This window comes from Macrotis lagotis, chromosome 1 (assembly GCF_037893015.1).
Source record: "Macrotis lagotis isolate mMagLag1 chromosome 1, bilby.v1.9.chrom.fasta, whole genome shotgun sequence".
NCBI classification, from domain to species: domain Eukaryota; kingdom Metazoa; phylum Chordata; class Mammalia; order Peramelemorphia; family Peramelidae; genus Macrotis; species Macrotis lagotis.
Window position 1 is genome coordinate 862685397 of NC_133658.1, and position 25302 is coordinate 862710698.

The window sequence follows — 25302 nt, forward strand, 5'->3', positions numbered from 1 at the left end:
AATTATCTATGGTCAGATTCTTTTTCTTTTGTTGTTTATATATTTTCCTAGCATATGACCTTCATTTAACACACTTCCCAAGCTTTTGAGTGTTTTTAGGACACCTCCCCACCCCAGGGACCTTAATTCCTTCAAGGTCTTATGAGAGGCTTTGACTGCTCTCCTGGTCTGTGCTCTTGTCAGTGGATGATCACAAGCACTTTCCTCTGCCCTGGAACTGTGAGGAAGGTCCCTGCTCCACTGTGGCAGTATGAGACCCCAAACTGTGACCTGGATCTGAGTCTGGACAAAGCAAGAGAGTCCTGTCCCAGGGATAGAGGAGAGACCTTGATAGTGTCCCCTGACACCCTTACCATCTGTGAGCTAAGCTCGCTGGAAGCAGCTGCTGGGTGGCTCTCAGTTTCCTGGGCTAGGGGACTCCACTGAGGCCTGAGTTGTACTGGGCTCTGTGTTCATTCTAATGTGGCAGTTTTCCTGTTGATCTTCCAAACTGTCCTAGGTCATCCCTGGACTGAGAACAGAAAACTATGCCCACTGCCAACAAACCCAGGCATCCCCCAGGCTGTTCCTGGAAAGCTGGAATTCATTCGCTTGGCATGGATGGGAGAGCCTGGGCAGTGCTGTGGCCCCTTCCAGGCCTCAGGGAACAGTCCTCAGGGAACAGACCCTTCCTGTGGGTCTTCCAAGTTGTCTTGGGCTGGAAAATTGTTTCACATGATTTTTCTGTGGTTTCCACCACTCTAGAATTTTGTTAGTCATAATTTTAAGGAATTTGGAGTGTTCTGGAGGAGAGCTTCTGGGAACTCCTGCCTCCCCAATAAAGCATCACAATATCTTTTTCAGACCAACAGTTGTTTACTCGTGTCACCCCTATTTTTATCTTGTAAAGTTATTTACTTGAACTAAGTATAAAAAGTTAGGATGACTGAGTTAGAGAAGACAGGGTTCTGAGAGACAATGTACACCAACTCAATCATTTTGTAAATAAAGAACCTGGGGGGCAGCAAGGTGGCACAGCAGATAAAGCACTGGCCCTGGAGTCAGGAAGACTTGACTTCAAATCCAGCCTCAGACAAAATAATTACCTAGTTGTGTAACCTTGGGCAAGTCACTTAAGCCCAATGCCTTGCAAAAAACAAAACCAAACAAACAAAAAAAGGACAAGAACCTGAGACTCAGAGAAACTAACTTGTGCAATGGTTAGAAAGGTAGTGACAGAGGTGGGATTTCCCCAATTTTTCTCTATTTAAATTTCATCTGATTTGATTTCCCACTAACTTTCCCCAAGTCTGGCAAGATCTTTTATTATCCCTTCTAGCTTAGTAGATGACATTTGAAAATTTGATACACTTTTCTCTTAAATTTTTTTTTGCAAGGCAAATGGGGTTAAGTGGCTTGCCCAAGGCCACAAGGCTAGGTAATTATTAAGTGTCTGAGGCCAGATTTGAAATCAGGGACTTCTGATTGCAGGGCCAGTGCTCTATCCACTGCGCCACCTAGCCGCTCCTTCTCTTACCAAATCATTACTAAAAATATTCAACAACCCTAGGCAGAGCACAGAGCACTGCAGTGATGATTCTTCCAAGTTGACATCATAATCATCAATGATTGAGTCCAGCCATTTAACCAGTTCCAATCTTCACAGTATTATTATCATGTAACCCACATTTCTATATTATGCACAAAAGAATAGTATGAGAGACTCTATTCAATGCTCAGCTAACATCTAGGTAACTCTATCATAGCAAGTCACCTAGTCTATCCGTCTAGTAGCCTAGTCAAAAAAAAAAAAGATGAGGTTAGTTAACATAAATAAAGAAATGTCTATTGAGTGCTTACTATTAAGGTACTTTGCAAAAAAAAAAAAAAAGACAGTCTCAAACCTCAAGAAGTTTAACTAGAAGATCACACCACATACAGAAGTAAGCATAGCATTAGAAAAATGAATATGGATTTTTCTCCCACAAATTTTGTTAAGTTCTATAAAGTATTTCCTGTATTTGGTAGATTATACACTTCCAGGAAAAGAGCTAAGATAGCAGCATAAAACTAGGAAGCTATGAGAGTTTTTCCTGAAGCATCAGGGGTGAGGAATTTTTTCTGCCAAGGATCATTTGAATATAACATCATTTGCTGTCTATATTTGTTTAAACATTTAATTAATTTACCCATAAAAAGATGTTAGATTTATTGAATTTCGAGTCCTGCCTGTGATCACTTTGGCAATACCACATAAGAACCACCATCCCTGTCCTCACTCTAAACAGACCCTAAAGTGACAAAAAAAACCTCAACTTCAGGTCTATCTCACATGGATACATGGGAGTATAGTCCAGAGTAGGGGGAGAGTTATATAGTGAATGAGAGGCTCTTAGTCACAGCACAGTTCAGGTCTCAGCTTAGCAATCTAGTGATGCAAGCCAGCAATGAGGGTTCAAACTCCATCTAGGAAGACAAAGTTCAAAACCCAGGAATGGTCCTAAGGCAGGGAGGAAACCTATAGCACCTGAAACATTGAAAGACAAATGTTTTAAGCCAGGGACCTGACCCCAGTCCAAAAAAGCTTGGAACAATGCACCCTTGTCCCAGAAACAGAGCTCAACTATCAAAATGAATGAAAAAAAGTGTGAGCCATAAATAAATGGGAGGGACAATAAAAACATTTCAGAGGAGGAAAACAGTAACAAAATGCCTACATGTGAAGCCTCAAAGGGGTTTTTAAATAGGTCACAAATCCAAAATGACATCATGGAAGACATCAGATAACTCATCAAAAAATAATATCAATTGGAAAATGAATGTAACTTATTAAAAAAGAAAAATTAATCAACTGGAAAAGGAAAACAAGTCACCTAAAAGTAAAATTAACTAACTGGAAAATGAAACACAAAAGTTAACTGAAGAAAATAAAACTCTAAAAATTAGAAATAGATAAATGGAAATTAATGACTGAGTCACCAAGACTCCATCAAGGCTGAAAAAAATAGAAAAAATGTAAAATGGGGCAGCTAGGTGGTATAGTGCATACAGCACTGGCCCTGGAGTCAGAAGGATCTGAGTTCATATCTTACCTCACTTAATAATTACCCAGCTGTGTGACCTTGGGAGTCACTTAACCCCAATGCCTTACAAATCCCTACCCCCTTTGCCCCAAAATGTAAAATTCCTCTTAGGAAAAGAATCAACATGGAAAATGGATCCAGGAGAGATGATATGCAAAATACTGGTCTATCTGAAAGCCATGAACACAAAAAGAGTCTGGACAATATCAAACAGGAAATCACCATGGAAAACTGCCTTAATATCCTAGAAAATGAAGATAAAATAGTCCTTGAAAGGATCTACCTATCACCCCTAGAAAGAGACCCTAAAATAGATTAACTGGCATAAGACTAAATCTGTTAATTAGTTTAACTAATACTGTTATTTTTATTATATTGATTTGACCTAATAATGAATCCTATATCTATTTATGATTTCTTCTAATTCTATAGTGCTTTATAGTTATATTAATAAAAATCTAAAGTGGCAACCTTGAGATATTTTATGTAATTATTTCTTAAAGAAATTTCAATTTCTGTTATTTCCTATTTTTTTATAAGTCTTGTATAGGAGTTGTTTTTCATGAACTTATTTTATATTCTACTACTTTACTGAAGCCTTAAATAATTTTTGTTAATTTCTTCACTTCAGACTTTAAAAAAAAACCCCAAACTATAGTATATTGTGGAAACTTGTTTTGCATGACTTCATATGAATAAATGAGTTTCATTTCTTGCCTTCTTGATGAATTAAGGGAGGGAAGAGGCTGAAGGGAAAGAATTTGGAACTGAAAGTAAAAATTTCTATTAAAAAATGTCTGCAAATTGTCTCCTTTGTAACAATGTTTCTAGCTTTAACTTTCCTTTCATCTTATTGTTATAACTAGCTTGTCTAGAACTGACTAAAACAATAACAGAAAGAGGAATTGCTTCACAGAATTAAATGAACAAAATACATTTGGAAGAATAGAGGTCAAGTTAAAAAAAAAGAGGAAAAAACTCAAGGAAAAAAATTTTAAAAACTAGAATCACATTCTCAAAGAATTACAGCTTAAAATATGATTTTAAATTCGCTATTAATAAAAAAAATCTGCTACCAGTTACAAAATTATAGTGTAGATAAGGGTTACAAACTGCATGCAAATCAAAATGAACCAAAAAAAGTGAGAATTATTAAAAAAAGCAACAGATAAAAGCAATCAAATATAGCAGCTCCAATGTTCAAAAAAACCCAATACCAGGATAATCAATAAGAACCCCCATGTCTATTAGACGGAATGGTTCTCTGGGATGAGTAAGGAGCAAAGATAAGGGGTAAACATTTGGATTGTTTAAATATTTATCTAAAAAAATTCCTGGGAAAATGGAACAGTTTAACAAAAAAATAGATTTCAAATACCATCTTAAAATACTCCACACAAAAGCCTTAAATTAGGAGCATAAGGAAGTGGTTTTTGTAAAACTGTGCCTAAGACATAAATTAGTAAGATAGAGATAATAATAATAATAATAATAATAACAGTAATAATAATAATAAATGATGTTGATTACAAAAAATGAAAGGACTGTTTAAACCCCTAAATACACAAAATGTCACTGATAAATTGACTTTCCATAAAAAATAGTTAAAAGTTATCAATCACTATATGAACAATTAAAGAGAACAGAGAATTAAATTAACTTCCTTAGATTATGAACTCCTTGTGAGCAAAGATTGTCTTTTACATTTCTTTGCCCAGTTTCTGTCATACAGCAGGTCTTTGTTAAATACATGTAAATAATTGACTGACTCCATCATTTAAACCAGGGCTGCACAACCTTACTTTTAAAAGTTTTGACTGTGTCTCTTGAACCTCCTATTTGATGTCCAAATTTTCTATTTAGCTCTGGTATTTTCATCAGGAATTTTTGGAATTCTTCCATTTAATTTAATTTCCATCTTTTCCCCTGGAAAAAGAAGGCTCAGCTTTACGGGATAGTAGATTCTTGGCTGTATTCCAAGCTCCCTTGCTTTTAGGAATATCTCGTTCCAGGGCCTTTGATCCCTTAATGTGGATGCAGCCAGGTCCTGTGTAATCCTTACTGTGGCTCCTTGGTACTTCAATTGCTTCTCTCTGGCTGCTTACAGTATTTTCTCTTTTATCTGATAGTTCTGGAATTTTGCCACAACGTTCCTTGGTGTTTTCATTTTAGGATCTCTTTCTGGAGAGGATCAATGTATTTTTCAATAACTACTTTGCCCTCTGGTTCCATGATATCAGGGCAATTTTCTATCACTAAAGTCTGAAATATTAAGTCCAGACTTTCTTTTTCTCTTCAATGTTTTCAGGAAGTCCAATAATTCTCAGGTTGCCCCTCCTCGATCCATTCTAGAGGTTAGTGGTTTTGCTGATTAGGTAGTTTACATTTTCTTCTATTTTTTGGTTTTGTTTAACAGGCCCTTGCTGTCTCATGAAGTCATTAGTTTCCACAGACTCCATTCTTTTTTTTTTTTTAGAGTTTTCTTCATTTACCTTTTGCAATTCCTTTTCTATTTGTGAAGGAGCTTTCCATTTGACCAATTGAGGATCTGAGAGAATTATTCTCATTTTGTATTAGTCTAATTGTATTTTTAATGATCTGTTTTCTTGTTGTAAGATGTTAATCTTCTCTTGGGTTTCTTTTCCCAAATTTTCCAATTGATTTTTCTTTTTTGCTAGGCAATGGGGTTAAGTGGCTTGCCCAAGGTCACACAGCTAAATAAATATTAAGTGTCTGAGGCCAGATTTGAACTCAGGTACTCCTGACTCCAGGGCCAGTGCTCTATCCACTACACCACCTAGCCACCTTCCAATTGATTTTTAAACTCCTTCCTTAATTCTTCAAGGAAATCTTTTTCTGTATTGGAGACCAAATCATATTCTCCTCAGAGGTTCTAGGTATCTCTGAGTTAGGGTCTTTTACTTCCAAGAATTTTTCTCCGGATCGACCTTTCTGCTGACCTGTCTTCATTTTGCTAAGACCTTGAGCTGGGGAGAGGCTGGTTCACAGAGTTTGGTGTTGGGATCCCTAGGGGCTTTACTCACTGAGTGCAATATCTCCAGATGACCAGTAGGGGGTGTTTGTTGCTTTCTCTGGAGTGTCTGTGATCTTGATTGAGGCCTTCTCCCTTGTCCTGGAGGAAGTGATTGAAGCTGTTAAATTCTTTAGTCTTCAATCAATGGTGGGCTTTACAGTGGGGTGAGGCTGGTTCTTCTGCTCATATACCCGTGCCTGGGACAGAAGGTCTGTAACTGTGTTTATTCTGGGAAGAGGCTTCAGTGGAAATGAAGGTTCCTGACCAGAGGAGCCCAGGGATGATGTCCAGCTCTCCCTCACCGGAATTGTGTACCCAGCCCTGCTGGGAGGCTCCAGATAAACAGTGCTAACACCAATGCCTCTGCTTGCTAGTTGACCTAAGCCCCTACTCCCTGTGGTCGACCAGGCTCTAGCCCCGCTGGAGATCAAGCAGGTCCAGTTCTCATGTTCCCAGGCTCCAACCCTGCCCCAAATCAGGGTGATCCAAGATCTGCCCTCTGCTCCCGACTCACCCAAGGACTGTGGAAGACAAATCCTGAGGTAGAGGTTCTTTCTCCTGGCTTTTCTTTCTGGGTTTCATTGATTCGGGTTTCTGTTAAGAGGTTTGTTTCATATCATATATGGGAAAAGATAACGAGATTTTAGAACTGTGCCTGTCTACTCTCCACCATCTTGGCTGGAAGTCCACTGACTGCCAATTTCTTAGTAACATGGAATGTAGTATAGGTCATTCTTCTTATCTGAATTAGTCAAGAGCTATCAAGTGCTCTCTTAATGCCCCTCTGCACATCTTGGATATGAATTCCCTTTGAGACAGTTCTGCTTCATTCTTTTCAGGACCAGAAATCATTCTCTTGGAGAAAGAAAAAGTAGAGCAGCAGCTCCTTACCAGTGTTTTCTTGAAACTTCTCTTACCACAAATATTCTGAACTTTGTTCAATAGCCTCAGGACATCTTGAGATTATGCATTTTTATGGTCCCCCCCTCAATCGCTGTATTCTTAGCTCTTTATTAGCATCACTGAGTTCCAAGATATCTGTGTTCTGCTAATATTCTCCCAGTCCTATCACCCCATAATGCTTCCCTCTTCTTCCTTCTCCTCATCAAGTCAGGGAGATGAATAGATTATAAGCAGTAATAGAGAAACCAGCACAGGAAAACCTGCATTCATTAACAAAGGCCATGGAAGGCCAATTGGCTCCTGAAAATTTTAGTTACAGGCCCAAAGGATGAGTATCAACCAAAGGCAAGGCCCTTAACTGCCATCCTTCTCAGCCTGCATTCGAGCAATCTAAACATTCTGCCTCTCATGAGAATGCATGGTTCAGGGAGGCAGTTTAAAGAAGGAAGACACATTCACTCTGCATCAGAAAAGTCGTCCTAGTGTTTCAATCTAATATATGGTGGTCGAAATCCTGTTTCCATGCCAAAATTATGTAGGAAAACCCTCATTATTTTCAGGTTTATGTTAAATAAGAAACAAATATCTTGAAAGTTTTGAACCAGTTGAGAGCTAAGTAGAAGATGAATATCATGGGAACTCTTCAAAGCAGGTTAACATGATGCAAAGGAATGTTAAAAGATCCAAGTCAGTTTTCACGAGATGGATTTCTATGAGCTGCATCTGACTATCCAGCTGTGCACCCCTAGGCTGCTCCTGGCAGATATAACTTGTAAGACAGGTACTAAAAGTGTTATTGGAACTGGATGCCATCAATGAGGTCAAAGATCGTTCCTAATTGACTTTCTAATTAATTCCTAAAAAATTAATAAATCTGCACTTGAGAAACTAGCAAAGAATCTAGACTGGGAAAGAATCAGCTCCTGGGCAGCCACTGTTAGGCTTCCTGGATTGAAGGTGATGGATGACATTGTTCACTGGAGTGTTAGGAAATTCTGTGTCTGCAGAGCCTGACGTTCTTAGAAGTGAGTGTCCCAGTCCTGAGTCATTTCCCATTTGACTGCTATGCCTTCTACTCTAAGGAGCCCTCCATTTATTCTTTTCTTTTTTATATTTTGTATATAATTGTGTACATGCTGCCTTCTACCCCATACCCTCAGGAAAGTGTAAGCTGCCAGACCAACCCTTAAATTATTCCTGTATCTTCAGCAATGAGAATAAAATATGGCATATAGAAGTGATTATGTCATTCTTTTTTTTTAGGTTTTTTTTTTGCAAGGCAATGGGGTTAAGTGGCTTGCCCAAGGCCACATGGCTAGGTAATTATTAAGTGGCTGAGGCCGAATTTGAACCCAGGTACTCCTGACTCCAGGGCCGGTACTCTATCCACTGCACCACCTAGCTGCCCCTGTCATTCATTTTTGATAAAGACCATGACATCAGGGAGATAATGCCATGACAACCACATGAATTGGATTTGAGTGAGGGGGGCTGTACTAAGTCACCAGCCTCATTTTGTCTTCCAGAGCCATATGGATCCAGTGACCAGACATGACTGGATATGGTAATGGTGGAGAGACAGTCAGGGTTAAGTGACTTGCCCAGAGTCAAACAGCTAGAAAGTGTGGAGTGAGGCTGGATTCAAACTCCTGTCCTTCTGACTACAGAGACAGTGCTCTATAGGAACTGTGCCAATAAATGCTTGCTGATTCTTCCTTGTCTTAGCTTCCCTTGTGGATGTTAAGATAGAGTGATGTGGAGAATGACTATAATGCTCAGGAAAACATTCCCTGGGTTTTCTTAACTTTCCTGAAGAAGGAAAAAAATGGGTGGCTTAGAGGCAGGAATCCCCAGAACACTCCAAATACCTTAAAATTATGACTCCAACCAAATTCTAGAATGGTGGAACCCACAGAAAGACTCAGTGAAACAATTTTCCAGCCCAAGCCAATTTGGAAGCTCCATGAGAAAATTTTATTCCTCTGGGGTTGGAAAGAGCCACAGCAGAGCAGCCTGGGACACAGTCTTGCTATGCTGGAGCAAAGCAGCTCCAGCCTTCCAGGAACAGCCCGCAGGGTTCCTGGGTGCACAGCAGAGGGAGTGGTTTCCAGACCTCTTAGGTCAAGTATCACCAAGGGCAACAGGAAAAATGCCACACCAGAATGAGTATGGAGCCCAGGCAATTCAGGTTTTGGCAGAGGTCTCAGTGCAGCCTCTCCCTGGGAACCTGTAGAGTAACCCAGTAGCTACTTCCAGAATGCTCAGCCCACACACAGTGGGGGCTGGAAGAGATTATCAAAGTGTCTCCCCTCTCCTTGTCTCAGGACTCTCTTGCTTTGTCCAAACTAAGATCCAGGTCACAGTCTGGGGTCCCATACTGCCAGAATGGAGCAGGAACCCTCCTCCCAGTTCCAGGGCAGAGGGAAGTGCTTGTGATCATCCACAGACCAGAGGACAGGCCAGGAAAGCAGTCAGAGTCTCTCAAAAGACCTTGAAGAAACTGAGGTATAGGAGGGAGTCCCAAAAAAAAAACCTAAACTTGGAAAAGTGCATTAAAATAAGATCATAGACTGGGGAAATAAGCAAACAACAGAAGAAAAAGAATCTGACCATTGATCATTACTCTGTTCCCTTAGAGGATCAAAATGGACACTCAGAAGATAATAAAGTCAAAGCTTCTGTATCCAAAACCTCAAATATAGGAATTGGTCTCCGGCTATAGTAGAGCTCAAAAAAGCTTTTGAAAAACAAGTAAGGGAGGTAGAGGAAAAATTAGGAAGAGAAATGACAGCAAGGCAGGAAAATCATGAAAAACAAGTCAGCAACTTGAAGGAGACACGAAAATAACATGTTAAAAAACCAGTTTATGGGGACAGCTAGGGGGCGCAGTGGATAGAGCACCAACCCTGGAATCAGGAGGACCTGGGTTCAAATCCAGCATCAGACACTTAATAATTACCTAGCTGTGGGACACTGGGCAAGTCACTTAACCCCACTGCCTTGCAAAAACAAAAAACAAAACAACAAAAAAAACCCAGTTGATGTCAAATGAAAAAAAAGCAGTCCACAAAGTCAAATGAGGAGAAGAATACATTAAATAGCAGAATTGGTCAAATGGAAAAGGAGATTTAAAAAAAAAAGTTCTCTGAAGAAAATAACTAGAAGCAGCGAATCAGGAGGACCTGAGCTCAAATTCAGTCTCAGACACATAATAATTACCTAACTATGTCACCTTGGACAAGTCACTTAACCCCACTGCCTTGTTAAAAAAAAAACCCTAAAAAAAAACAAAAGAAGAAAATAATTCCTTCAAATGTAGAATGGAGTTAAGGGAAGCTGATGACTTTGTGAGAAATCAAGAAACAACAAAACAAAACCAAAAGAATGAAAAACTAGAAGAAAATGTGAAATATCTCACTGGAAAAACAAATGACCTTGAAAACAGATCCAGGCGAGATAATTTAAAAATTATTGGTCTATCTGAAAGTCATAACCAGGAGAAAAAAAAAAGACTCCCAACTTAAAAAAAATGTAAGTAATCTGTCACTGGATCTTCAGCAAATAGAGACCATATTCTTGGGTTTAAAGGGCAGTGCTGCAACCTCAGCGGAGAGAATTAGTAAGCACCTGGCAAGTTCTATTCCCTTTGGGGGAAAGTAACTGGGTACTGGAGGAACTATTTCATTGGGCACTATAGAGCACCCTACGACTCTATAAGATGATTCTCAAAATGGCAGCAATAAAAGGCTCTTAGAATGAGGTACAAGGCTTCCATATCTGGGCAACAAGTCATCCTGTGTATTCACTCCTGCCTTAGCCCACTTCAACCATGAAATGGGCCAAAATATCATTATGATCTATATCAATATAGCCAAAACTCATTTTTACTGCTCTTGCAGATATTGTCTTTCTTTTAAAATTTAAGGTTTGTGGAAACCCTGCATCAAACAAATCTATTTATTAATCCCATTTTTTTCAGTAGCATGTGCTTATATCATGTCTCTGTCACATTTTGATAATTATCATAATATTTCAAACTTTTTCAGTATCATCATTTCTGTTATGGTGATTGTGATCAGTGCTCTTTGATACTATAATTATAATTGTTGGGGGTGTCATGAACCATATGTATAAGACAGAACACTTAATTGATACATTGTTTATGGTCTGATTGCTCCAACAACTGACTGTTCCCCAATTCTCTCACTCTCCTAGGATCTCCCCTATTCCCTGAGACACAATATTACACAAACATGGAATATCATATTAACTTAAATGATGAAGCAGTGGCAAGGTTTGAGTGGATGAACTTCAATTTTTCAAAAAAGTACTACTGTGGATAAAATGCTATTAAAAAACAGATTATGGGGGCAGAGCCAAGATGGCGACAGGAGAAGATCCTCTCTTAGGTGCTCTCTCTCAAAATTTATAAAGTAAGGACTAAATTTTCGAGAGACAGAACCCACAGAGGGATCCAGTGAGGCAATTCTCCTGCCCAAAGTAACCTGGAAAATAGCAGAAAGGCTCGGTTCCATGGGGTTAGAGGGGTGGCTGCTAGAGGGAAGGAACTTCAGCCTCCTGGAGGCAGCCCCAGGGTGCCTGGGAGCCCAGGTTCATGGCAACGGGGGGCAGTTTCCTGACCTACACCCCAGGGAGACCAGGTACAACTTGGAAGATCAGCTGGGGGGGGGGGCCCTCTACCAGAGCAAGTGTGTGAAGCTCAGCCCTCAGGGCACTCAGCAAGCAGGTTGCCGAGGAAGCCCAGATCCAGGAACCAGAAGCAGGTGAAGCTGATAAGCAGAAGCCCTCCAAGGCTTCAGTCTCAGCCTAGTTAGGGGAGTAGAGAGAGACTTCCAAGGTCTGTCCTCTGGACCTGGAACAGGACTCTGGGATTCTGACCATTCAGATCCTGATTGCAGTCTAGGCCCCCCATAGACCAGCAGGGCCCCTCCCACCTCAGCCCCATGGCAGAGGGGTGCGCTTGTGGTCACTCACAGTTCAAGGGGGAAGACAGAGCTTGACACAGGGAGATCCATGTGGTGGGGTGTCCCAATAATACTCAAAAGTTCAGGAAGCACCCCAAGACCAGGCACAGGCTGGGGAAAAAAGTAAACAGAGAAAAAAGAGGAACACCATTGAGAAATACTTTATGATCCTAAGTAGGATCAAAATAGTCAGAAGATGAGGAAGTCCAAGCTCCTACATTCAAAGATTCCAGAAAAAATGAAAATTGGCCTCAGGCTATGACAGAGCTCAAAAAAGATTTTGAAAATCAAGTGAGGGAGACAGAAGAAAAATTCGGAAAAGAAATGAGAGAGATGCAGTAAAAACATGAAAATGAAGTCAGCAGCTTTAGTCAAGGACATCCAAAAAAATGCTGAAGAAAATAACATTTTAAAAACCAGCATAGGTCAAATGGATAAAACAGTTCAAAAAGTTATTGAGGAGAAGAATGCTTTAAAAAGCAGAATTCACCAGATGGAAAAAGAGATAAGAAAGCTCTCTGAGGAAAAGAAATCCTTCAGATCTAGAATGGAGCTGAAGAAACTTGCTAACTTTACGAGAAGTCAGGACATAATTCTTCAAAACCAAAAGAATGAAAAATTAGAAGAAAATGTGAAACATCTCACTGAAAAAACAACTGATATGGAAAACAGACTTAGGAAAGATAATTTAAAAATTATTGGAATACGTGAAAGTCATCATCAGGAAAAGAGCCTTGACATCATTTTCAAAGAATTACTACAGGAAAATTTCCCTGATATCCTAGAAGCAGAGGGCAAAATAGAAATGGAGAAAATCCACCGATTCCCCCGAGTAAGAGATCCCAAAAAACCAACACCCAGGAATATTATAGCCAAGTTCCAGAACTCCCAAGTCAAAGAGAAAATATTACAAGCAGCCAGAATGACACAATTCAAATACTTTGGAGCTCCAATCAGGACCTCACAGGACTTAGCAGCAACTACATTGGAAGCTCGTAGGGCTTGGAATATAATATACTGGAAGGCAAAAAAACTTAGAATGCAACCGAGAATCAACTACCCAGCAAAAATGAATGTCCTCTTCCTGGGAAAAAAGATGGACTTTCAATGAACCAGGGGAATTTCAAATGTTCCTGCTGGAATGGCCAGAGCTGAACAGAAGGTCTGATCTTCAAATACAGGACTCAGCTGAAGCACAGAGAGTGGAGAAGGGGAAAATATGAGGGACTTAATGACGATGAACTGCATGTATTCCTGTATAGAAAAATGACACTGATAATACTCATATGAACCTTCTCAATTAACAGAGCAGGAAGAAGGAGCTTTTATAGATGAAGCACAGGAGAAAGCTGAAATTTGAAGATAAAATATGGTGTAAAAATGGAGACATAGATAAAAGGGAAATGTAATGGGAGAAAGAAAAAGGAGAGGGGGAATAGGCCAAGATATTTCATATAATAAGATTTTCCTTTATTACAATGAGCTATTGCAATGATATGGAAGGGGGGAAGGCAAGGGGGAATGAGGGACTCTTCACTTTCATCATAGATGGCTAGGAGAGGAAACAGCATATAGACCCAATGGGGTATAGACATCTGAAGTAAGAAGGAGAGTGGGGGGGGGGGACGGGGGAAGGGGTGGGGATGTGAAAGAAGGAGGAGAGGATGGACCGGAGAGTGGTCAGATCTAACACATTTTCTTTTTTACTTCTTGCAAGGCACTGGGATTGGATGGCCTGTCCAGGAACATAGGACCAGGTGAATGCTGTGCCTAAGGGGTGGTATGGGGGCTTGGGGTCTCTTGGACCCAGGGCCGGGGATTTGTATGCTGCACCACTCAGCTACCCTACAGCAAAGTCAGTGAAAGGAGAGAGAAAATATAGTACATGGTAGTGGAGAAATACAAAAGGAAGGAGTTGTGATCAGCAATGGCAATGGTGGAAAAATATGGAAGTAACTTTTTTGATGGACTTATCATAAAGAACGTGATCCACCTGCGACAGAGTTGATGGTGTTGGAACAGTCTGAAGCACATTTTTTTTATTATTATTATTTTTTTTGGGGGGTGCAGGGCAAATGGGGCTGGGTGGCCTGCCTGGGGCCCCATGGTAGGTTGATCATTGGGTGTCTGAGGCCAGATTCGGACCTGGGTGCTCCTGGCTCAAGGGCCAATGCTCTGTCTGCCACCCAACTGCCCCTACTATTATTACTATTTTATTTTATGTTTTTTTTCCTTTTGTTGGTTTATGCAGGACAGTGGGGTCGGGGTGGCTTGCATGTCACACAGCTGGGTGACTGTTGGGTGTACGGGGCCGGATATGGGCTTGGGTGCTCCTGGCTCCAGGGCTGGTGCTCCGTCCACTGTGCCACCTGGCCATAACTACAATTATTACCATTTTTTTTAATTTTTTCTCTCCCCTTTACTTTATTGCTCAAGTGAGTGTATATTTTTTGGTGGGGTGGTATTTTGTTTACTCTTAAACAAGAATATTTTATTAAAAGTTATTTAAGGCAATGGGGTTAAGTGACTTGCCCAAGGTCACAGAGCTAGGCAACTAATTAGAAAGTGTCCAAGGTTAAATTTGAACTCAACTCCTGACTCAGGGCTGGTATTCTATTCACTGTGCTATCTAGCTGCCCCCCACAAGGAATTTTTTGAAACTGACTTATAAATCATCCTGTAATTCATAAAAATAATTACAGTCAAAAGCACTTAATAATTTCTTATTTTCCTAGTAGCAGAACTTTTCCCAGATATATATTCAGCATCACCATACCACCACCAAGGTAAAGATGGGGATAGTTTTCCATTCTGTGTCTTTAGCAGCTGTGGCTAGGAGGTGTGGCACCTGAAAAAATCGTCAGATTGCATCTTCTTGAGGATTGGGAAAGAGGACCTTGGGCTTACCTTCCCATCACTGGTAACTAGTCATGGAGAAGAGATACCTGGCTTCACCTCATTGAAAGTATTCATCTGAAAAGAAGGGTTAGTAGAAAGAATAATTTTCTGCAAGTAATTCCTTGCAAAAATGGGAGTTTTATGATCAAAATTCTTTCTGTTCTCTCTATATATGGAAATGTTTATTTTTGTTGATTTATATTAAAATCAGAATTATTTTTTAATTGTGGTGGAAAGTATTCATTTCTTTTTTTTAGGGTTTTTTTTTTTTGCAAGGCAAATGGGGTTAAGTGGGTTGCTCAAGGCCACACAGCTAGATAATTATTAAGTGTCTGAGACCGGATTTGAATCTGGGTGCTCCTGACTCCAGGGCTGGTACTTTATCCACTGCGCCACCTAGCCGCCCCAGAAAGTATTCATTTCTTACTGCAAGATCACAGATTCAGTGCAAGGGATCCACAGACATCATCTCTTCTAATAGCCATATTTAACAAATTACGAAACAGAAACCTGGAGAGATTAAGTGATTTATTTCAAGTCACATAAGAAGGAAATGATACAGGCAGGCTCTGACTAATATAACCACCTGAAAATTCAATATTATTTTTACTAAACCTTGTCATCCTCTCCAAGACTGATATCAAGAATATTTAAGCTTTTTTTCTGTTATAAACCCTTTGGGTAGTTTGATGAAGCCTATGAAGCTATTCTCATAATAATGTACCTGAATATATATTCAGAAATAAAATACATGGTATCACAAAGAAAATCAATTATATTCAAAAGCTGTTATTAAAAACTTTTTAAAAATAGGTTTAAAAAAGAGACTTCCCCCTCCTCCACTTTAGAACCCACAACTTATAGGATTTTATAACTAGAAGGAATGTTAAGGGAAAGTATAATTCAACATTAACAGGAAAGGAAAGTGAGGCTGAGATATTAAGTAAATTTCCCCAGGGTCACATAAGCAGCAAATAAGAACTATAATGATGCACAAGCTTAAGCCTGTCCACTAAAAATACCAATGTCAATAAGGACTGAACTTTGTGGCTTACAAAGTACCTGCAGCCACCCAAGACCCTGAGATGAAAGAAGTAAAGGGGATGACAACAGCAACATCATTTTAAAGAAACTCAGGCTCCAAATGGGATGTTACCTACTAAAGGTTATAGAGCTAATAAATGGAAGAGCTGGGATTTGAACTTAAGTTTTCTCATTCCAATTTCATCCCTCCTCCAACTTGATGACTTCTGAGATGCTTGCAAACACAGATTCTAGGCATATAATATAAAAAGAACAAGATAAATGCACGAGTTGTGTTTGAAGTACTCTGTGAGGTATGAGGTGTGAGATCACTTCTGACTAGGGCTATCTCAAAAAGCAAGTAATATTTGTGCAGATGGTAAAATTTGCAAGGACAAATCCAATTTGGCTCAGGGACATGCAGGGTTAGAGACCCTGGCTCCCAACAGGAACACAGTGGGATAAATGTGGGAAATCAGGTTGGTGCTAGGTGGTGAAATGGCTTTACTGTAAGGTTAAGAATGTGGGTTGTAGGGTGGCTAGGTGGCTTAGTGGATAAAGCACCGGCCTTGGAGTCAGGAGTACCTGGGTTCAAATCTGGTCTCAGACACTTAATAATTACCTAGGTATGTGGCCTTGGGCAAGCCACTTTGCCTTGCAAAAACCCAAAAAAAAAAAAAAAAAAAAAAAGAATGTGGGTTGTAGGGGCGGCTAGGTGGTGCATGGAGTGGCTAGGTGGCACAGTGGATAAAGCACTGGCCCTAGAGTCAGGAGTACCTGGGTTCAAATCTGGTCTCAGACACTTAATAATTACCTAGCTTTGTGGCCTTGGGCAAGCCACTTAACCCCCATTTGCCTTGCAAAAAAAACTCCCTAAAGAATGTGGATTGTGATCAATAGGCAATAACAGGATACTTTTAAAGGATTTGGGGACAGGAATGAGACAAGAAAGAGATATGAGACAATGGTGTGAAGGATGTACCAGGGAGAACAGTGAGTAATAAAAAGCAATAGCTGTTGGGTGGCTTCCCATTACAAAGGGGCAGTAATGAAAGTCTGAAGAAGTACTTGTATTATAAAGCTGTGTATGATATGCAAGGAAGAACAATGCACTACCAGGAGATATGGATTCCAGACCTAAAAATTCCAACAATTATTTGGGCCATCTCCAGTCATGCTGATCCATATCTGGCAACTGAACCCATATCTGGCTCTGTGCTTGTCATTATCACCTCCCTGACATAATGGTCTGCTTTGAGAAAGAAGGACAAAACAACAACAATGATGTAAAAAGGAAGAATAATATGCCCACAATCAGGATATATGGTTTCCAATCTTAAATATGCCAACAATTACCTGTATTATTCAGAGAAATTACTTCCCTACTCTGGAACTCTGTTTCCTCATCTCTAAAGTGAAAAGATTGTACATGATTACTACTGTACTTATCAGCTGTAAATCAAACTTATTACAATAGGAGATCAGAGGAAAACCTTTAAAAAATAGAAAAATGGGGCAGCTAGGTGGCTCAGTGAATTAGAGCACTGGCCTTGGAGTCAGGAGTACCTGAGTTCAAATCCGACCTCAGACACTTAACAATTACCTAGCTGTGTGGCCTTGGGCAGCCACTTAACCCCATTGCCTTGAAAAATCTTTTAAAAAAAAAGAAAAAAAGAAAAGAAAAACGTGAAAAACACAAGACATTCACTGAACAGATAATCAAGATCTGATGATCATTAAAATAATATTTTCACTAGCTGCATTTATACTTCAGTAAGATCTCAATAAAACTGAAAATAACAAAAGAAAAGGAGTAAGAGTAAATAAGTAAATAAGACTTCTGAGTAATGAATACATGGTTACCAAGTGACTCAAAGGCAATGAATGTTAAGAAACCAGAAACATCCAGAGGTAGGTGTTTCAACAGTCCTTGTTTTGCAAATGATTCATCAATTACAATTCTCTATTATCCAGCAGTGGCTTATCCATATCATATACTACAATTCCAAGCCAAATATGAGAGAGTTCAAAGTAGAGCTCTCTAGGATCAAGTACAGGGCAAGTGAATTTGGAAGTCAAACCAGAATGATGTTTGGATGGATCCACGGAGTTACGACTCACTAGATCTCAACTTTCAATTCAATTATAGGGATAATGGAAAGCTGAACATGGATTCAAAGTTATGTTAGTAGAAAAATCTAACACATACTCTATTATTTCTTGAAATTTCCTGTTTGGTTTAAAGAATCTTTAATTTTGTCAGTATGGGTACTCCTTCTATTGATGAACATCACACCAACCCTTTTTTTATAGGCCTTTGATAGATGCTGCAGGCCGATTTATCATCTTGTAGCTATCCTGCAAGATAAGCCTCTGGCTTGACTGACCTTCAAAACACATAGTCTAGTACCAGGCCAACCTTAATGTCTTTCCAGCTTAGTAAAATCTGCCAGGTTTTGTGCTCTGCTGGAATACTGCAGATATCAAGATTCAGAAGGAAAAGGAAAAAAAATGTGCTACTCATATGTCCTTAGCATATCCTGGTTTTGCTAAAATAAATAGATCAGTGTCAATTTTATTTCTCAAGGCAATCTTGAGAATAATACATGATTAAAGAACCAGCAGAATTACAAACAAAAATGCCTCTCCCTGGAAAAAATACAAATTTGCCAAAAGACATCTAGGTATTTGGGAAAAGTTATAGCATGACAGAACCCAGTTAAATTTCATGATGATAGAATAGGGACTCTTTAGGGACATTTAGTTCAGCCTTCTCATTTTAAAGATTAGAAATTAAGAAAGGCTAAGTGATTTGCCAAGTCAATTCAGGGAATAAACAGCAGAGAAGGATTTGAATACAGGTTCCATGACTCCATGATAAGGAAGTTCTCTAAAGTGACCTAATCAGACTTCCTGGTTCAGGGACAAGGAACAAATTACTTCCTGTAGATAAGTAACTTAATGTGTATACCATAAGTTACTTAATGTGTATACCATACCTAATGCCTAATGTGTATACAACACCAATATCTAATGGCTATACTGAATTATGGATATAAGAATATGACAATAAAGTAGAAGTTATCAAGAGGAGTTATGTGGCACCGTAGTACATAGAATGTCAGGTCTAATGGCATACATATCTGATCTCATACATTTGTTGTGTGACCCTGGGACAAGTCACTTAACCCTATTTATCTCAGTTTTCTCATCTGTAAAATGAATTTAAATGGCAAACCACTCAAACAGCTTTCCCAAGAAAACTTCAAATAAGGTCATAAGGGGTCAGAACTGAATAAAATGACTCAGCAAGAGATTATGTAGAGCATTCATTCCTTTAACTTTAAAGTGGGGAGAAAAATAAGCTCTAGAGAAAATGACCTAGGCTAGAGGTTCAAGTAATTTGACCAGTTCAGAGTCTCATAAACCTTTAAATTAAAAAAAAATTTTTGCATCACAACACACTATTTCCAAGTAACTTTTGTTTAAAAAAGTAAAATAAAATTTAGCAATCCATATTCTTATTTTTAAATATAGTCAATGGAAAGAAAAAAAATTGCAATTCTCCATCCTCACTTTACCCCTTAGGTTACAATGCAGCAGGATAATAAACTCACTGGTCTTACTAGACCTGTTTGTCAAGCAAAGCTTTCAAGTTGTACATCTTTGCATGGCATGAGGGAGAGTTCTGTTACAAACATTCTCTTAAGAATAAAATTTTTTTTTGGTTACAGATTTCTATTTATGATTTTAGAATTTTTAGGTGCAGAAGTAAACCTAGCCTTCCAGATCGTTATTATATTTTAATAAATTTACTAAAAATTCTCACAAGAGGGGAATCTTCCTGCTCTGCCACTACAAATTAAATTCTATATTTCCTTCTAAAAACAGATCCTTTTTATGAAGCTGTGCATACTTCTAGATTTACAAAAATGAAATAAAACTAAAAAAAACCCCACAAATTTTTGTCTTTGTTCTTCTGTGACTTTTTTTCTTTTCTTTTTTTTTAGATTTTTTTCAAGGCAGTGGGGTTAAGTGGCTTGCCCAAGGTCACCCAGCTAGGTAATTATCAAATGTCTGAGGCTGGATTTGAACTCAAGTACTCCTGACTCCAAGGCCAGTGCTCTATCCACTGTGCCACCTAGCTGCCCCTTCTGTGACTCTTAAAGAGAAATACTCACCAAACTCTTCACTTTTCCTGTCTGATTTTTGAGTACTAGTTTTACTAGTGAAGACAGAACAGGAAAAAGGCTAAGTTGAAGAATGCTTTTATAGAAAAAACCAAAACTTCCTTCTTCCTAAATCCATGATTCAGTGGATCAAGAATCTCTCATCTTCTTGGATAGTGTTTTATTCAGTTTGAGTCACAATTTAAAAAGTATATGATAAGCTAAAGATAGTCCACGAAAGATAATAAGGATGAAAGGCCTTGAAAGTGATGCCATAGGATTATAGGCTAAAGGAATCAAAGAAGAGAAGTGTGGGAGAGGGATACTGGTGATAGCTGCATTTGAAGAAACAGATATGTTCTGTTTAGCCTTAGAGAGCAGAACCCAGAGTGGTGGGGAGGAAGTATAACCAAGTTTGATGTTAGGAAAAACTTCCTTATATTTAAAACTAAGAGCAAAGTGAATTACCTTAGGATGGTAATATTTTAGACTGCCCTTCCCCAGAAGTCTTCAAGTAAAGAGCAGCAGATCACTTTGTAGTATGTTATAATGAAGATTTTGCTCCTATTATGGTTTACTCAAGATGGCCAAAGATTTACCTTCCAACTCTAAAATTCTGGGATGCAGTGATTTTGCCTCACAAGTTATTCAGTTACTTCTTAAGGGTAGCTAGGTGGGGCAGTGGATAGAGCTTATATTCTTTTTTTCCCTTTAGAAAGATTTTATTAATTTTGAGTTTTACAATTCCCCCCCCATTCTTTCTTCCCTCCCCCACCCCCCCCACTGAAGGAAGTCCATTAGTCTTTATATTGCTTCCATGGTATACATTGATCTCAGCTGAATGTAATGAGAGAGAAAGCATATCCTTTTTTTTTTTAAAAAAGGTTTTTGCCAGGCAAGTGGGGTTAAGTGGCTTGACCAAACACAGCTAGGTAATTATTAAGTGTCTGAGGCCGGATTTGAACTCAGGTACTCCTGACTCCAGGGCCGGTGCTCTATCCACTGTGCCACCTAACCGCCCTGAAATCATATCCTTAAGGAAGAAAAATAAAGTATAAGAGATCACAAAATTACATAAGATAACAGGTTTTTTTTTTCTCTAAATTTAAGGTAATACTCTTTGGTCTTTGTCCAAACTCCACAATTCTTTCTCTGGCTACAGATGGCATTCTCCATTGCAGATAATCCATAGAGTTTATATTCTAATAAAATAATAAAAAGGTGAAAAGAAGAGAGGATAACTAAATTGGGGGAACAGTAGATAAAGTGAGGGAGTACAACTTGAAGAAGAATAAGACCTGGACAGTCTGGTCATACCTTAGGCTTCTGGAAAGAGCCATCCATTCAGAGGGAAAGGCTTCAAAGAGAAGGCATTTCCAATGTGTAAATTTCAGGAGTAAGCTACAAGGAAGAAGTAGATTCTGGGTCATGACAGAGAAAGTCTGTCATTAGAAAGTCCAGAATCCTATAGAAGAATGAGGTTCCTTCCAATTAATATTCCTCAGGATTGGTTTATTTTTTTTAATCAAGTTTTCAAATTCTACATATTGCACCAGTGATGTTAATCTCAAATAGAAACATAGATGCATATTGATTTAGAAAACTTAAAATTAACATTATCTATGTTATATTGTATTTTTATCTTATTAAACATTTATTTCCCAATTAGATTTTAATCTGGTTCCAGTCACATTCCATTAAGGTTGAGGGTTTGAATGCTCTGAACTACAATTTCCTTTCCCTCATTATTCTAGACCTTTCCAGTGAGTGCCTAGCAATAGCAGTCAGAATCATTGTATTCATTCCAAAGATGCCACAGGAAGTAAAAATGCTGTGCTTTGAGTACTCTGGGACATGGAAGGGAGTCATAAACAATGAAGGCATTTTAATATATGCTTTCTGAATGAATCAAGTAGTTGGGAAGACCTTCAAAGCAGGTTACTCCAAAATTTCTTAGTTTGGACTATGTGCTTACTTTATACTGGGAAACATGTAACTAATAAAGATGCCTATCTTAGCTCCCTCCTCCATGGTTGAAACCATCCTCTATCTCCTATTCACTGTTATTTAAATACTTAGTTAAGACTCATGCTGACAGGTTACTGACTGTGTGATCTGCCATAGGTGGAGAGGTCACTTTGTATCAGCAAATTCTGAAGATGAAATTTCATCTAAGAGGACTTGTCCCACTACATATACGTTATCTTAGTTTATTAGTAAAAATAACTGGACTCCCAGTCATTAGTATCACACATCAGCCTTCTGCAGGCTTCACCATCAAGCTTACAACCCCCGCCACTATTATCTAACCAATTGCTATAAGCCAAGCACATATGGGCTCTGCCAGCTGTCCACAGTTGTATACTTCTGACTTCTAAGCATTGCAAAGAAAATCCCAAATGGAATCACCAAAAGCTGGACATGACTGAACAACAACAGAGATTGTTGCTCAATTGTGAAGTATGTATAGATCTTTTTAATCAGTATTATGTGTCAGTAAGTATTTGTTAACGATCAGTGATACTTCAATAGTTTGGTGAGCTTTTAAATAAAGCTCAAAAAGTAGAGGAAAAAACTAATAATTGGTGGAACCTGGAAAGGAATGCTTATATCAATTTTTACAAATACTTTTAGTGAGATGACTGGAAAATTTAAGAGTCATATCCAGTTCTTGGTGATACCATTTGAGGTTTTCTTTGCAAAGCCACTGCAGTGGTTTGCCATTTCTTTCTTCAGCTTATTTTACAAATGAGGAAACTGAGGCAAACAGGGTTAAGTGACTTGTCCAGTACTCTGGCAACTGTGCATCAAGTATCCTACTGATTACTGTAGAACAATGTAAAAATAAAATATTCAAAAATTGCTAAACTAGACAAAATAAAAGTCAGAAATGAGAATTAAGAGTAGCATTATCTACAACTATATTGAAAAGTGTCATCAGAACTTTACAAGTATATTTAAAAGTATATACTATAAAAGCATAATAAAAATTTAATTTCCCTAGCAATTTTTAAAAATGAATGTTTCTTTAACCTAAAATACTTTCCCTTAATGATGATTTTTCTTGTCCTTCATTCTCAAAGACCATGACAAGCACATGAATTAGATCTGAGTGGGGGAACTGTGCTAAGTCACTAGTCTCTCTTTCTCCTCCAGAGCCATCTGGGTCCAGTGGCCAAATGATTAGGGATGACTGGATGACCCCAAACGTGAGGCAATCAGGACTGGTCCAAGGTCACACAGCTACTAAGTGTCAGGGGTACAAGTGATCAATCTATCCACTCTACCTTAGCTGCCCCTTAAGAAGGCTTTATGGCATACCCTTTGGATTCAGCAAAACCACTACTGGGTCTATACCCCGAAGAGATGATAAAAAAGGGTAGAAAAAATCACTTATACAAAAATATTTATAGCAGCCCTGTTTGTGGTAGCAAAGAACTGGAAATTGAGTGAATGCCCTTCAATTGGGGAATGGCTTAGCAAACTGTGGTATATGTATGTCAGGGAACACTATTGTTCTATTAGAAACCAGGAGGGATGGGAATTCAGGCTCATTTCATCAGTGCAACAATCAGGCACAATTTTGAGATATCTATGATGGGGAATACCATCTGTATCCAGTGAAAGAATTGCTGAGTTTGAACAAAGACCAAAGACTATTACCTTCAATTTAGAAAAAAAAAAAACCTGTTATTTTATGTAATTTTGCTATCTCTTATACTTTATGTTTCTTCCTTAACAATATGATTTCTCTCTCATCACACTCAATTTGGATCAATGTATACCAAGGAAATAATGTACTGACAAATTGCCTTCTATGGGGGTGGGGGGAGGGAAGTAAGATTAGGGGAAAAACTGTAAAACTCAAAATAAATAAAATCTTTAATTAAAAAAAAACACCAGGAAAAAAAAAGAGTGACCATGTTGACAATGTTGGAGAGGTCCTCATCCAAAAGGATAAGAGAGTTTGGAGATTCCAAGTTCTAGTAGAGAGTGCTTCAGATAAACAACATGGGGCAGAAGCTGGGGGAAACCTTCACTCCAGTCTATGAAGTTTTTAAAAATTCAAGAGTTCTGGATTAATGGCTTCACCTGAGCCTCAGCTTCTCCATCATTAAAATGGGAGGGGGGAGAATTAAACCCCATGAGTTCAAATAGATCTTCTGGATCTCAAGTTCAAGGAGGGATCTGATCAGGGTTATCTTTCCTACAACACTACTCTGCAATCTCCAGGCTGGCTCAAAGGCAAATTAATTGAATTTAAGTGAGTCAGAGTTTCACTTAGTTGTCAGCCTCTTATAATCCTTACAAGCTAGTCATACTGGCTTACTATTCCCCACAAAATGGATAGAGCGCTAGCCTTGGAATCAGTAGGGAAGGAGTTCGAATCCAGTCTCTGACACTAATGTGACCGTGGGCAAATTATTTAACCTAGATTGCCTTGCATCTAGGGCCATCTCCTGTTGTCCTAAATCATATCTGGCCACTGGACCCAGATGGCTCTGGAGGAGAAATGAGACTGGTAACTAAGCACAGCATCTCCTCCCTGAAATTCTTTTTTTTAATTTTATTTTTAGTTTTTTAGTTATTTTTGTAAGGCGAATGGAGTTAAGTGGCTTGCCCAAGGCCACACAGCTAGGTAATTATTAAGTATCTAAGGCCAAATTTGAACTCAGGTACTCCTGACTCCAGAGCTGGTGTTCTATCCACTGCGCCACCTAGCTGCCCCTTCCTCCCTGATATTATTAAACCCCAAATTCTATCTCCCAAATCAGAGCCCTTTTTTGCCCTATGACCAGAATGATCTTCCTTCACTTTTGACTTAGAAAGAATTGGATTAGCTTCACTTGACCATCATTTTAATCACTGAGGACTTATAATTTTAAATTCCTATTTAATTATTTTCTAGTGGGAGGGATTTTTGCTGTACATAATTACTCTAGCTGAGCAACAGGATCTCAAAACTAATTAAATTAATCATCCCCCAGCCCATTTTTGAAGGGGAGGATGAAAAGGAATGTGTTATTGTAAACTCATTTCCCAGAAGCATTCAGAGAAGTACCATCAATACATATTCTACCTGAGCAACTACAGGGGACAAAATCTCTTTATCAAAGGACTGTTGACAAGTCAGATAAAGAATGTAAAAGATTTTAATGAAAAAAGGCAGAAATTAAAACAGAGTCCTACTTTAAAAAACAAACAAACCCTGATTTAGTGGGGGTTAG

General features: G+C 38.8%; 1 protein-coding gene across 3 annotated transcripts in view; it reads right to left on the minus strand.

Annotated features, from left to right (window-relative positions):
* Positions 1 to 25302, minus strand: part of PHACTR4 (phosphatase and actin regulator 4) — a 154385-nt gene that overhangs the window by 86076 nt on the left and 43007 nt on the right. The window contains exon 1 of one of the 3 annotated variants that reach the window (XM_074217937.1): positions 354 to 4071. The exons of the other annotated variants lie outside the window; for them this stretch is intronic. The gene's annotated coding sequence lies outside the window, so the exon portion shown is untranslated. Of the gene's footprint in view, positions 1 to 353; positions 4072 to 25302 lie in introns of those variants that run through there. 3 annotated transcript variants of the gene reach the window in all.